The 13188-nt window shown below is 56.4% G+C and overlaps 1 protein-coding gene across 2 annotated transcripts in view; it reads left to right on the top strand.

Annotated features, from left to right (window-relative positions):
* The window catches only part of PTPRN2 (protein tyrosine phosphatase receptor type N2), an 805972-nt gene that overhangs the window by 548696 nt on the left and 244088 nt on the right, over positions 1-13188 (top strand). The window lies entirely within an intron of this gene.

Genomic DNA, 13188 nt, shown 5'->3' with positions numbered 1-13188 from the left:
CAGCAGGTAGAACTCAGCTTCAGGAGCCCACAGGTGCGTCTGCACTGCAACCAGACCTTTGCTGTCTGAGCACCCGGAGCCCCTCCGAGCCACACCTGGACCCTGCAGGGCACTGACTGCGGTCTGGTCACTGGGGATAGAGAAGGGAGGGGTGCGTCCTGTTGTGGCCACGGGACCGCCCCTCCCTGGGTACTGAACACGGGCCCAGCCCCGGCCTGAGGGCGGCCCCTCCTATCCACACCACACGACATGCTTTATAATCCTGTGTCAGGGGACCCTCAGAACGGCAGGTGCAGACAGATCCCACACGCCTTGGAAGGGAGGAAGACCGAGGCCGCTGGGCGTCATTTCTGTGCGACAAAAGGGCCCCAGGTAACGGTTGGCTAGCGAGGCCCCTGCGTGCACAACCCTTTCATGGGACTATAGCTGTTGTTCTTACGGAGAATGTAAAGCAAAAAGAAAATTCTCAATAAGGAACTTTCTTCCCTTGACCAGCGCTCGGATTTAATGCTGCGCTGAAAGCATAAGCTTGTTTCCTCCGTCGCGTGAGGGGACCCACCGTGCGATCACACGTGTGACATACCTGAGGGGTTGCGTTTCCTGCCACACAGTCGGGGGACCTGAACCACCCACTTCCTGGTCACACATCCTGGGGCCACAAGTCTGAGGTCCAGGCGTGGTCACGGTTGCTTTCCTCCGAGGCCTCTCTCCTTTGCCCTGTGGATGGCCGTCTCCCTCTGTGTCCACTTGTGGTCCTCTTGTGGTCCTCCTGTGTGTGTGTGTCTGCGTCCTGATATCTTCGAAGGACGCCGATCGGATCGGATCAGCGCCCATCGCAGGGGCCACATTCTGACTTAATCACGTCTGCACAGACCCCATCACCAAATACAATCACGTTCTGAGGTCCTGGGAGCAAGGGTTCAGGATACGAGGGGGGCACAACTCAGCCCGTGACACTGCCCCGTGGTCAAACCTGGCCTGTTTGCGTCAGAGTCCCAAAGATAGTGTGTAGATAAGCTAACTTCTGAGAAACACGTGTTCGCCATGTTCTACACCACAATTAACAGTTGACAGAAGAGTAAAACCTAATACCAAGCCAGTGAGCGACAGACAAGGTAAAGACCAGTGTGCATTTCTAGAAAGATAATGGGACACCTCTGTGCACAGAGCCACCAAACCCGTGGTATCATCTGGGACATCCAGCCACAGCGAGAGAGTAAAAGTTACCACAGGGCCTGAATCAGGGGGTCTCACCAGTGGTGGTGCTCAGGTGGGAAACCCGGCATCCTAAGCAGCAGGGGAGGGCTGGCCATGGTTGACTGGCCCGAGGGGCCTCCTTCCTCCAGTGGGAAGTGACAGCCAGGGCCAGAGGCAGACACTCCCCTCCAGCCTGGGGTCCCCTGGATAAAACTGTTGACGTTGAAACAATATCGATTGTGTTGCGATTTTATTTCTCTGGCGAAGGGTTGTCTGTTTCTTTGTGGCTTATTTACTGACGGAAGCCTTTTCATTTTGGTGTGAAGCAGGTAGAGTAATGAATTTATTTTAGAAATGCCAGTGATGTTTCATGATGCTGCCTTCGGCAGCAACATAAAAGGGACTGATTGTTAAACTGCTAATTTACAGATCTTCTCTAAGTGAATGCAAACAAATTCTGGTCCTCAAAGCCCTGCTAATATACAATGTTCAATTTTTAATTTCCAGTCCATCTTAGATTATGGGGATGAAAAACAATATTTAATCCCTCGTTAACACATGAATAAACGGAAGCTGTCATTTTCAACCAGACAATAACGGGATTATCTCAAGAACTGTCAGTTTATGTGAAAACATTATGTTGCCCAAATTTTCATAAAAATTAGCAGTGGATAATATTCAAGATCAGAGCCATGGAAAGAGGAAAGTCTGCATTCATGGTAATAAATATTCATATTTGTCTGCTCAGGAGATGAAAATCTAATCAAGAGGCTATTGATGCGCTGGCTTTTTTTTTTTTTAACCAAGACGTTTCATCTAAATTGGGTTTGATATGGAAATTAGTCTCACTGGAGTCCTCCAGGCTGGGAGCACGGGAGGATCAGGGGTGGGGCGTCCGTGGAATCAGGTGCTGCTCCGGCGGTGGGGCTGGTGCAGACCGCAGCCACCGCCAGCGTGGGAACCCTGCATCTCGCTTCGCTCAGGGTCCTGGGTGTCTAACGAGATGGAGTGCTGTGGACCCTCCCTCTCTTTTTTAAGAAAAACACAACATAATTTCATGCCAGTTAACTCGTAGCTACTGCAGGGTTAAAATCATCTGTGTTTTTGCTTTTGTTGACAATTACCATAAATCAGAAGACGCTCTGCATGAAGCTTAATGAAATATGCATGATTTAAAACAGAGAAGATAGTAGCTGCAGGATGCTGCTTTATGTGTGTGTGTGTGAGGGTGTGTCTGTGTGTGAGGGTGTGTGTGTGTGTATCTGTGTGAGTGTATCTCTGTGTATGTCTGTAAGTGTGTGTGTGTGTGTGTGTGTGTGTGAGCTTGTGTCTGTGTGTATGTCTGTGTGTGTGAGGGTGTGTGTGTGAGGGTGTGTGTCTGTGTATCTGTGTGAGTGTATCTCTGTGTATGTCTGTAAGTGTGTGTGTGTGTGTGTGTGAGCTTGTGTCTGTGTGTATGTCTGTGTGTGTGAGGGTGTGTGTGTGAGGGTGTGTATCTGTGTGAGTGTATCTCTGTGTATGTCTGTAAGTGTGTGTGTGTGTGTGTGAGCTTGTGTCTGTGTGTATGTCTGTGTGTGTGAGGGTGTGTGTGTGAGGGTGTGTGTCTGTGTGTGTATCTGTGTGAGTGTATCTCTGTGTATGTCTGTAAGTGTGTGTGTGTGTGTGAGCTTGTGTCTGTGTGTATGTCTGTGTGTGTGAGGGTGTGTGTGTGGGGTGTGTGTCTGTGTGTGTATCTGTGTGAGCGTATCTCTGTGTCTGTGTGTGTGTGTCTGAGTGCCTCTGTGTATGTGTGTGTCTGACTGTGTATGTCGGTAAGTTTGTGTGTTTGTGTGTGTGTGTGTGTGTGTGTGAGCTTGTGTCTGTATGTCTGTGGGTGAGTGTGTGTGGATGTGTGTGTGTGCATGTGTGTCTATGTGTGTGAGTGTATGTGTGTTTGTCTATGTGTGTCTGTGTGTGTATCTGTGTGTGTGTGTTTGTGGGTGTGTGTGTGTGCCCATGACCTTGAGTATGTCTGTGTGTGTGAGGATGTGTGTCTGTGTGTGTGTCTGAGTGTCTCTTATGTATGTGTGTGTCTGTGTATGTGTGTCTGACTGTGTATGTCTGTAAGTGTGTGTGTGTGTGAGCTTACGTCTGTGTGTATGTCTGTGGGTGTGTGTGTCTGTGTGTGTATCTGTGTGTGTGTGTCTGTGGGTGTGTATGTGTGTGTCTATGTGAGTGTGTGTGTGCCCGTGACCTGGCGCATGTCTATGTGTGTGAGTGTGTGTGTGAGGGTGTGTGTCTGTGTGGGTGTATCTCTGTGTCTGTGTGTCTGTGTGTGTGTGTCCGACTGTGTATGTCTCTAAGTGTATGTGTGAGCTTACATCTGTGTGTATGTGGGTGTGTGTGTCTGTGTGTGTGAGTGTATGTGTGTTTGTCTATGTGTGTCTGTGTGTGTATCTGTGTGTGTGTGTCTGTGGGTGAGTGTGTGTGTGCCCGTGACCCGGCGTATGTCTGTGTGTGTGAGTGTGTGTGTGTGTGTGTCTGTGGGTGAGTGTGTGCCCGTGACCCAGCGTATGTCTGTGTGAGTGTGTCTGTGTGTGTGTGTGTGTGTCTGTGGGTGAGCGTGTGTGTCTGTCTCTGTGTCTGTGTTCCCGATACTCTTGAAGGCTACACTTTGGTCTCCGCTTCAACAAGCATTCGAAAACACTGGACCCGGCAGGTGCTCATCACTGAACACAGTGCCGGCAGGTCCCACTGTTTGTGGCCCCATCGAGGCACCCTGTCTTCACCATCCACGAGCGGCCCGGGGCCACTGAGAACCCACCCCCAGCCCTCAGGGGTCTCCCTCACGCCTCGGGCCCCCAAGTGGAGCAGAACCTTCCACAGCCCACGCTTACAAATTCCTGGAGAGCAAGAACAAGATACGCCGTTGCATCCTTGGCAAAGGACCAGATGCCGCTCTTTAGCACGCCAGAGGCCGAGTAACCGAGTGGCCTCGTGGCGTATCAGAAAGGTTTCCTGCTTCCATAAGCAGGATTTTCCCTAGGTCGCTGTAATTATGTTAAAGAGCAGAGTATTTACGCTGACGTGTATTTTAAAACTGTGACCCCAACACATGCTTCCCATTCACTCTATCCCCTCACTCAAGTAGAGCGGATTATTGTGGGAAAGCCCGTGGAAAACGTGGCTTCTCGGGACAAGGTTTTCTGGAGACAGGTCTCCTCCCGCAGCCCCTCCCAAGCCGGGGCAGCAAGGAAAAGCTTTCCTTCCACACGTGCTGCTTGGAGCTCCGCGGAGGGCTCGCCTTCACAAGAGCTGTGTCCCGTTTCCCCTGCGGCCCCGCCTTCCCGTGCGCCTTCGAGACCTCGGGTTTGATGTGGATCCATCCAGAGGTATTTCATCCTAAGGCTGGCAGGGGGGCCGGGGACTGAGAGGCGAGAGAAGGAGCTGCCACGGCCGGGTCCCCTGGGCCCCCCGGGCTGGGTCCACATCACTTCCTACACGGACGGCGCATTAATGGGTCTTTCTCAGGAGAAGGCGTTCCTCCTACAAGTCGGGTGTGGGGCGTGTCCCTGCCACCCACTGTGCTCCCCCGGGGTCGCTGGAGCAGGCTTCCGCACGCGCCTGTGCGCCCACCGCCCACAGGTACCGCGTCCTGACGGCCGCCCCCGACTCCACCCCGAGAAGTCCCTCCGCCTGGAACACAGAACGTGGGAGGCGGTGTGCGCACCGCAAGCCCGTGGGCGCCCCCCAGCCTGTCCTCGCGCTCGGGGGCCGGCGCCGCCCCTGCGTCCGACCCTCCCAGTGTGGCGCTGGCCTTCAATGCCCGTGGCAGGCGAAGAGCGAGCTGAACCCCTTGTCGGAAGCCACCGAGTGCTGTGCCGACACCTGTGATCCCCGTGTGTCAGCGAGGGCTCTGAGAGGAGCGGGGCCGGTAAGTGGGGGGGGGGGGGGGGGAGGGGGCGGTTCTTACGAATTGACCACCAGCGGTGGACGCCGAAAAGCCCCCGCCACCCGCCATCCGCAAGCCGCAGGTGCAGGGAGCCCGAAGCCCCGCCCTGAGCCCCCGGGCCCAGGCCCGGCGGCGGGATGACCGCGGGCGGGAGGAGATGCGTGTCCCAGCCGCACAGACGGCAAGCTCCACCTTCCCCCGCCTGCTCGCTCCCATCTCTTCTGGAGACACGACAGGGACACGCCCGGCAGGAGCGTTCCGCCAGCCACCCCCACCCCCGGCCTCGTCGCGTGGACCGGCCACCCCGCAACCCCCGGCCCCGTCACGTGGCTGTCCGTCTCAAGACCACACTTGCAAATCCAGCGTCCGTGGTGCTGACCGCGTTTCTCCAGCACCGACTCTGCCCTCAGAAGCCTGGCGAGGAGAGGACTCGGCCCGAGGGTTTCCCGCTGCCGCGAGCCACGGACGAGGACTTTCCTAGAGCTCACGTGGGCGCTTGTCCACGTGGCCCGGCCCGTCGGGTGCTGCTGTGGAAGAGGATCCGGGAGGCAGGCAAGCCGCGGGGGCAAGTGGACTGCTCCGGAAGCAGGACCTGTCGAGCGGCTCTCGAGCCGGTGCTTCCCCAGACAGAGAAACAGCGGGAACTCACCGCAGTCTGCCGCCAGACCCCGCGGGGAAGCCGGGCCCCCAGGGCCGGCCCAGACTGCCGGCCCGCCGCAGCCACCGGGGGTCACACTTGCATTCTCCTCCCCGTGTCAGGGGCCCCGGGGCGGGGGGGGGGGGGGGGGGGGCGGTCTCCACACGCTGGCGGGAGGGAGTTTGCCACGACGGACAGATGGTGCCGGCAAATAGGAAAGACACCCTCCGGGCTCTGGGAAAGGCCGTCTGGGCGGCCCCGCGTTCAGGACTCCTGGGCGGCCCTCCTCCCGTTCAAGTCCCCATCGCCCCCCGCCGGAAGGATGGGGCCTGGCCTCCGGCAGGTTCCCGGAAATGACCGACGCGGATCTTCCCATTTCCTGCTATGGATACCTGAAGCCAAGGGAAGGACGCAACGACACTCTCCGCCCGAGGAGACCTGTGAACCTTCTGCTTTCCCCTTGTTTGAGGAACCGGGGATCCCCCACGGGAAGCCCCGTAACCAAGCTCCCCGTCTCCAAAGTGGGTGAAGTCGATGAGTGTTCATTTTGCAGGGACCCTGCCCTCGGCAGAGGAATTCCCACGGCACTTTTCCACCTATCTGTGCACGTGTGTGTGCACGTGTGAGTGTAAGCACGCGTGCGCATGTGTGCACGAACCCGTGAATGTGTGTGTGCATCATGTGTGTGTGAGCCTGTGAATGTGTGTGTGCAAGCATGTGTGTGCATGTGTGCATGAGCCTGTGAATGTGTGTGCGTGTGAGTGTAAGCACGTGTGCATCATGTGTGTGCACGAGCCTGTGAATGTGTGTGCGTGCATGTGAGTGTAAGCACGTGTGCGCATGTGTGCATGAGCCTGTGAATATGTGTGTGCGTGTGAGTGTAAGCACGTGTGTGCACGAGCCTGTGAATGCGTGTGCATGTGAGTGTAAGCATGTGTGTGCATGTGTGCATGTGAGTGTAAGCATGTGTGCATGTGTGTGCATGAGCCTGTGAATATGTGTGTGCGTGTGAGTGTAAGCACGTGTGCATCGTGTGTGCACGAGCCTGTGAATGTGTGTGCATGTGAGTGTAAGCACGTGTGTGCATGTGTGCACGAGCCGGCGTGAGTGCTAACGAACAGACTTTTCCAGCCTGTCCATCTGCTTTCTGTTTTTGAGATTTTCCACGTTGACTTACGTGTGTCTAGCTCATTCTTACCTCCGCCGGCCGTCAGTTTCAATTTGAATACAAGTCACAGCGTATCTGTCCTTTCCCCCACTGAGGACACCCAGGTTGTGCCCGCTGTGTTGCGAGCAGGGTTGTGACGACTGTCTCTGGGCACACGGGCTGCTCCTTCTTAGGGGTGTGGGGAGCTGCTGGCCCCGAGCCCCCACCCACTAACGCCTGTTTGAATAAAAGGAACGGAAATGAGAATGGCAGAAACGCACCGGCTCCGGTGCGTCGATACCGAGAAGGGGAGAGCGCTGAACGCACGAGGCCCTGTCATGCGGCCCGGCTGGCGAGGGGCCTGGCGGGAGGCCGCAGGTCCCACCCCGTCGTGTGGCCCAGAGCCTTCCGTTCCGTTCCGCGTGGCTCCCCCCGCACCGCCTTCCCGCAGAGGCCCCTCCAGCCCGGTGTACTCCACGGGGCTGGTCCGCTGGGCTCTCAGCCATGGGCAGGGAGCACGTGTGACCCCCCCCCCCCCGACCTGGCACATGGGGGCGTCAGCAGAAACAGGTAGAGACGCAGAACCCCTCATCCACCAGAAAAGCAGCAACACAAGAGAGACCCAGTGAGAGGCGCCCGTGGAGTTTACGGAGTGGCTTTGACAGCGTCTGGGTGCCACGCTCAAGCCCCATTCGGTGTCCGCCTGACAAGCTCGGTCAGGGGGCCAGCTTCCCCAAACTTCACTGGTCCCCAGGCCATGTTTCTTCCTAGAAACTGAGACCTGCGTCGGCTCCGGGGCCTCAGGAGCCCTGACCTACGCCTGGAAGGCTTCCGAGGCTGGGGTGAGCCCCCTGTCCACCGGCCCTCTCGCTAGTGGTGCCCCGAGGTTTGAACTCAGGTGTTACCACACACAATAGAGGCGGCTTCTCGCTCACTGCACTGGCCCTGGGGCCCCTCCTAGGGCGCCTGGCTCCCCTGGAGTCACCGCCTCCGAGCGGCGTAGATGCAAAGGGCTCCGGGGGCCAGCAGGAGGAGGTGTGTGGGGCCGACCCAGGGGGCACGCGGCTGCCTCATTCCAAAGCCAGAGGTTGGTCTCAGGCCACGCTGCCTGCCTGGGGAGCTGGGACCCTCTAGCCGTGTGTCCAGAAGGGGAGCAAAGACATTCTCTGCTGCCACAGCACGAGTGCAGGGACCAGGCTCCTGGCCCATCACCCCGGTGGGCTGCCTGTGTGTGAGACCCAAGGCCTGGGAGACGTCAGGCACAGTGGATTTGGAACAAAACAGCACAAATGCTGTGCTCTGTGACCTGTTTTCCTTTTGAAAACCACCTCTTAGTATAAATTCCTGTTGTACACAAATCTGGCCCAGCTGATGTTGGCATCAACCGTTAGTTCAAAGTTCGGACGCTGGTAGGATTGGCCAAGGATCACCACGATGTGTCCCCGCCCAGATGAGGCAGGAAAAGGTTGTCAGGGGGCATATTTTGGCATTTCCCACATGTGGGAAAGTGCTTTCTTTAAAAGCATTCTACGGGGGTGCCTGGGGGGCCCAGTCAGTTGAGTGTCAGACTCTTGCTTTCGGCTCAGGTCACGATCCCAGGGTCGTGTGATCGAGCCCTGTGTCGGGTTCCAGGCTGGGCGTCTCTCTCCCACTCCCTCTGCCTCTACCCCCTCCCCAAGCATGCGCACACTCTCTCTCTGTCTCTCTCTCTCCTCCTCTAAAAAAAAAGTATTTATGTTGCATAGAAGGCTCTGGGCTTTTTCCCCCCAGTTTGTGAGTATTAAATATTCATTCATTCATTCCATAGGCATCGTGCTGATCTCAGGAACCATGGTGAATAGAACAGGGTTCTCGGCCAGCCACACGCAAGCTGGGCGTTTCATTCTCAAGGCAAAAAATACCTGTTGACCATCTGGGTGCCGATTTATGTTCTAAAACCAGAGCTGAATATAAAATACAAGTGAAAAGTCATGGATCCTGCCCTCAAATAACTTGTAATCTAGTGGAAGAAAATAGAATAAGTACAATCTGAAACTAGGTCGACAGTGTAAGGTGAATTAGTATACAAGTGGAATAAACAAGAATTTCTTTTCAAAAGGGGCCTATGGCGGCGGGGGCTTCCTTACGTGCCGTTGTGAGTTAACTTGTGCCCCCAGAGAGACGGGCTGAAGCCCCAGCCCCAGCACCTCGGAACGTGACCTTCCTTGGAGACAGGAGGCTCCAGATGTCACTGAGATGAGTTCACGCCGGAGTGGGGCGGGCCCTTGACCCTGCGGACCTGCGTCCTCACCGGGACGAGGACAACACCACGTCGGGATGTGGGCACCCGGAAGAGACTCGGACGGCTGATGTGTCTCAGACCCAGGACAGCATGGTCGATGCCACTCAGAAGCTGGAAAGGCAGGAAGGCGCCTCGCCAGGGCCTCACAGGGCGGCCGCCCGCTGCCAACACCTTGATTTCAGACGTCCCGCCTCCGGAGTGAAAGGACACGTTTCTGTTCTTTGTGGGCCTTCGTCACGGCAGCCCCTGGAGGCAGCCCCACGTCGCTGACCGTTGGAAGAGGCGGGGACAGGACAGGAATCCGTGCTTAGAAACCACCAGGGCCCGGCCAGCCGGCGAGGAGGCCCGTCCCAGAGCCCGGGGCTGGTTCAGGGAGGTGGCGGACATGGGGTTCCGCAGGCCGGCAGGCCCTGCTCCACGAAGCCCCGTGGCTGCGGGATCAGAAACACGTGGGCTGCAGGGACCTGCAGGGTCGGGGACAGCGTGCGACGGCGGGACGTGTGTCCCTGCCAGACTTAGTTGTCAGCACCCGGACGCCCAGGGCTGGGGAGCCGCAAGGCACACCCCCAGCTGCCTGGAAGCGGGCTCTGGCGGGGAGGCCCAGGGCCCCGTGCTCCTGCGGACGCGCTGAGCCCGCCCGCGCCCCCGAGGAAGAAGAGGTACGTGTCCCCCTCTGCCCACAGCTGCCTCGAAGGAGCCACGCTCGTTTATCCTCCTCTGATTTTTAATTAACTTTAGGCTGATCCAGCCGTGCCTCTCCCGGACTCCAATTGTGACAGCTATTGGCTGAATTGCCCGGTCAGTTCCATGAAAAACTGAAACTGAAAATGAGTCCAACCGGCCGGTTGCTGATTGAATCCATCAGCCAGTGCAGCCATATGATTTCTCAAGCTGCCTGGCTTCGACGGCCACGAGTGCAGTCAACTTGTATTTTATTTGACGCGTGTGTATTTATATGAATGTGAGAAACTGTGTGCTCGGCCCACAGAGTAAGTGTCTACTTCCTGCCACCTAATTATCTCAACGCGATTAGCGAGTGAGATATTACAGCTGAAGATTAGATATTAAAAGGCATCATTACAGCACAGAAATGAAATTTGTGTAAAGTGATATCTAACTCCAAACCAGAAATGCACTCACATGGCACACGATTAGGTATCGAGAGGCCCAGCTTGCAAACATCTGTATCGAGAACAAAGATAAAAATTCGTTACTGTGCCACCCAAAAATATGAACGCTGCCATTAAAAAAAATGTGATGTTGTGGATCTTCAGGAAGGAAGTGTTTGATGACGAATGTGATGTGGGGGACTACGTTCAGCCCGACTCCATACAACCTGACTGTGCACATCCCGACCGTGCACAGAGCTGTTCACAGCTATGTGATGCTGTCCTACCACACATGCCAAGCACATGCTGAGCCTGCGCGGGTAGTCCTTACTCACAGGGAAAGCAAGGGGGCAGGTACCACAACCTGAGGAACCCTCGGGGAAGAGCGGCTGTCCATCCTACAGACCACCACCAAAAACTAAGGCTTCGGTGCGGCCTTGTTTGGATCACGGTGAGACAGAGACCCCTCCAAGCTGGGACGCTTCTCCAGTACATGGCTCCCAACCCTGAGCCAACAAAAACTACTTTGCAATGTGCCCTCTCTACCAAAGCCTTTGTTCAGGAGGAAACGCCGACGGAGTCCAGAGGATCAGTGGCCTGTCTCTTATGGTGGGCGGGGGGGGGGGGGGTCATCATGTTGACCGTGGGGCCCTAATGGGCTGGGACAGGTAGGGGCAGAGTGGCCGAGGGCCCATGTGTTGGGGCAACCTCCCCCGAAGCAGAGCAGGTGGCCAGGGGGCTCTGAGGAGGCGGAACTACAGGCCTGCGGGGAGGGGAGCGGGGAGGGGCAGGGAAGGATGGGGAGGGCCGGGGAGGGGACGGATGCCGCCACGGTCCAGTCCCGTTTTCTCTCCTCCCACCCATCGTGTGTGCAAACCAGTGACTGTGAGGCTCGGTGTGGCATGGACTCCGGGTGGCCTCCCCGCGGTGGGAAGAGCAAGGAGACGCTGACCTCAGCTTGTCGCCCCCGTGGTGGCCGACGTCCGGGTGTGGGCTTCCCCACCTCTCCCACCACCGGGGACCGACCGGCCCGCCTTGCCTTCTCCGAAGACGGGCCATTTCGATAGTCGTCCAGACCACCTCCCTGTGTCAGCAAACACTCGGAGACGTGTAGAAGTGAGTACGAAAAATCTGCGGGAATGAATTCTCAAACAGATGATGAGCTGTGGAGGTTGCCAGATGGTTGTCTGACTACACAGGCGTTCCAGACCTTCCTCGATGTATAAAGTCAGCTTCAGTCTCGGATTCCACGTCACGTCTGCTCCAAAGGAGAGATGTAAAGGACCAGACATACTCGAGAGTGAGTGACATCTCCTGTAACGGCAGCACTCTGTGGGCAAAGTGAGTGTCTTCAAGGCGGAGTAATCATGGATGAAGTGATTGCTGCCCCTGAAAAAGTGTTAGGGAAGGTTCTGGCTGCAGTTACAGAATGAGCAGCACACGCGAAATCCATCTGGTCCGTTGTACAAACCATCCGGTACAAATTAATGTGGCCAGAAGTTGACCTTATACGTTTAATATATTGTAACTTTTGTAGACTATAAATGAGACTCTTAAACTATTGAATAACCTTTACAATACGTTTTATAACCAAATAGGAAGAAACCACACAGCTGTGTCCACACAGAGGTGTGCCGGGTGTCCGTGGCAAATATTTACCAGTTGAAGAGCCACGTGGCCTGGGGTCCGGGGGTGCCGGCCCGTGGGTGGCGTGAGTGTCGTGAGCATTCCCTGTGGCAGCGTAGGTACTTCCTCGCCGCGTGAGGCAGTTACGGACACCGGTGTGTGCCCCGTCCTGAAGTTTCCGTAGTTACATTTCTAAACAACTGGGGATTTTCTGGCTCAGCATCTTCCCAAAGGATGTGCTCAGTGCGCTTACTCTGTGTTAAAACTACCGTGGAAATGTAAGAAGTTCCAATGCTTTTGAAAAACAGTGGACGTCAGGCCAGGAGAAAGAGCTTTGTGGGGCTGGTGGCTCGGACGTGGAAGTGAACGCCGTGGCTCGGCACGCACAGCTGACTTCTCCCACTCGGTCCGCGTGCCCTCGCCAACGGCCCCGCGGCCACCGGAGCCTCCGGAGCAGGGCGTCGGGGTGATGCGGTCTCAGGATCAGACCTTCCTGCATCTGAAGGACCAACTACAAAGCCAGCCTCAGCAAGAATAATGAGTCACGGGCAACCATAGGACTGTCGCAAAAATGGTTGTTAAAGTGCTCGTTAGAGCAAAATGACGTGTGTGCCTTACGAACTGACATTCCTAACCGATGCTCGTTTCATCGGCTCGCTTGTACAAGTTGCTTCCTGGCTGTGCTGCAACATGTATGGTGCGCACAGGGGCAGACAGATGCACAGTCGATGAATCAATGAACATTGGCATGTGCTCGAAAATCACAGGTAGGAAGCGTTTTAAAACAGAGCCAGACGGATGATTTGTAGTGACTTCAGGGGTGGGATTTTTTTCGTGTTCATCTTCGTGTGTCTGCCGTTTCTCAAAAAGTGCGGTCCTATTTATTTCCAATGCTCTGAGCCAGACTGCTGCGGGAGGCAGAGGCAAACCCCCACCTTCCGGCCACTCCGTCCGCGGTCTCGGGCCCCAGAGGCGTGGCTTCCCCTCGGCTCAGCATTTGTAGCCGTGTCCTGGCCTCTCCGGGAGCCAGGCTGGGACTCTGCAGATCCTGCCGGAGAATTCTTTGTACCAAGTGCCACCCGCCGCCCTCATTCCTCTGGGGGTGCTGGACAAGTGCCCGCTGTGGCCCCACGTCCCCTCCAGCCTCACAGCAGACCCAGGAGGCAGCACCGCACACTCGGGGATTTCCTGCTCCGACAGATGCCCTCACGGCTGCCGTGTCCGGCGTGGCAGTGGCTGAACTTCTGCGCCTGCCATTAG

The sequence above is a fragment of the Prionailurus viverrinus genome, chromosome A2 (assembly GCF_022837055.1).
Source record: "Prionailurus viverrinus isolate Anna chromosome A2, UM_Priviv_1.0, whole genome shotgun sequence".
Taxonomy (NCBI): Eukaryota; Metazoa; Chordata; class Mammalia; order Carnivora; family Felidae; genus Prionailurus; species Prionailurus viverrinus.
This window is presented reverse-complemented; position numbering and strand designations above follow the sequence as displayed.